Source organism: Oryzias melastigma, linkage group LG16, assembly GCF_002922805.2.
Source record: "Oryzias melastigma strain HK-1 linkage group LG16, ASM292280v2, whole genome shotgun sequence".
In the NCBI taxonomy this organism is placed as follows: Eukaryota; Metazoa; Chordata; class Actinopteri; order Beloniformes; family Adrianichthyidae; genus Oryzias; species Oryzias melastigma.
This window is the reverse complement of record NC_050527.1, coordinates 7,613,130-7,615,019: the sequence shown is the minus strand read 5'-3', so window position 1 is coordinate 7,615,019 and position 1,890 is coordinate 7,613,130. Positions and strand designations below refer to the sequence as shown.

General features: G+C 41.4%; 1 long non-coding RNA gene across 1 annotated transcript; it reads right to left on the bottom strand.

Annotated features, from left to right (window-relative positions):
• Window positions 1-167: 167 nt before the first annotated feature.
• On the bottom strand, window positions 168-1,875 carry LOC112143930. Its single transcript, XR_002918822.2, has 2 exons — window positions 1,128-1,875; window positions 168-1,010 (listed from the first exon to the last, which is right to left on the bottom strand). It is a non-coding gene; the product is annotated as an uncharacterized LOC112143930 (long non-coding RNA).
• Between the last annotated feature and the right edge of the window lie 15 nt (window positions 1,876-1,890).

Sequence of the window (1,890 nt, the reverse complement as noted above, 5' to 3'; positions counted from 1 at the left end):
ACCGGCCCCCCCTTGTATCCATGCAGTTTTTAGCCGAGAAGCCCCTACCCTGCTCCTGCACACACCCCCCCGTTTCATCTCGTTGAGAATTGAAGGAAGGGGCAATAACAGAAGGGTGGAGGGAGGATGTGTGGTAGCACAGGGAGGAGACATGACCTTGCTACTGATTTTTTTTTTTTAACCACAAGATTTTTACGATGCCAACTTTTCTTTTGACTCTAGCTACAATGGATGGATTAAAAGGTCCCATGGGGCATTTTGAATTTTGCATTTGTTGGCAACTATTATACAAGCTAAAATACTAAAAGTAAAATGTTGGCCTTTTTCGCTCCTCCAGAGGATGCAACTAGCACGTGTGTGCATACAAGCCTGTGCATCAATAGGATTACACATAATGAACTTACTGGCCCTGTTATCCCCCTGCTGTGTGGATTTTAATTGCGGGTCTGCATCCTGTTAAAAGGTTTAGCAAGTTAAGGGTGTCTTCTGGCTTTCATGTCCACCAAGAAAGTACCGGAATGATACAATGAGGCGTTCATTCACTCATTACCCCTCCCCCATGGCTCAAGTCCTGCTCTCCAGTAAGACTCACGTGAGCCCAAGCCACTCTGGGATTTTACAACTCCATACCCACACTCTTTGGTTGGTACGACCCGAGCACACACATGCTCTTACTCACCCTTAAGTCCAGGGGGGATTTCAGAGCAGACTTGTCCCAAAACAGCATCAGAGCTCATTAAAATTGCACAGTGCCCAGCCCTGCATTGGAAATCAGAGCTACTGGAAATTATTTCTAGAAAGTAATAACTCTCCTTGTCGTGAAGTGAAGGGATTCTCAGGCCCACCGTCTGTGGTCAACAAGTCGGCGAAGCCTGACTTGTATTTCAAGGACTCACGTGGATCTCTTGACATTGTGTGTGATATTTGGGGCAGAGCCGAGCTATGGGCAAATAACATCCTCATCACTTTCCTCAGCCTGGATGTGTTCTCGGAAGCCCCCTCTTACGTGACTGTTCAATTATTCACAGAGTGAAAGAGAATTTCAATAGTGAGAGAAAGACGGAAAAATAAAGACAAAATAAATTAAAAATGACGATAAAGGAATATATTTAAGTAATTGGTAAAACCCGTGAGTGTGATGTGGAGCTGAGCACGTGCAGTAGGACACACTGAGGCTCAGGAAGCCGGTGTGTGAAGTCCAGACAGTGGAGTCCAGCGGGAATGCATCTTCCACCATGATTTACTACCCCTGTCAGACACAATACAATTAACTGGGTCAATGTGATAAAATATTCCAACTTGATGAATCAAAAAGTTTCACAGAAGGACACGAGGAAAACACTCATTAATTAAATACGTAAATATCGCAGTAACACATTTTATTAGCTAATTCCAAGAGGTTTATTATTAGGCCGTTTTAGCCAAAATCAAACATTTGTGTTGTTTTTTGGGACATAGTTTCTGCAGAGCGGCATCAGTTCATTAGAAATTCACGTCTGAGTTATGGGTGGGACTGTTGGTGCAGAGTAATCCCATCCCCACTTCCCATCATTCATCTGTTTACATGGGCACTAGCTTACAGCCGTCAATCACTAAATCTTCAACATACTATCATTTTTCAACCGTGAACAGGATAATTCCAGTAGATTCTGAAGAAGAAAAGCTGCAATTTTTTTTATCTGCTTCTGATTCACAACAAAATCAGTAAAGAAACACCCAGAAATGCAATTTTAAGCTAAATTTTCTTTAAGTATGTCTTCCATATTGAGAAAAATGTCACAAAACCTGTTAAAAACACTAAAGACACACATTTTCCAAATAATGGCCCATAATCACATATGTATTATTAAAACAAAAGAGACAAAATAAAATCATTAATATTTTTAAAAG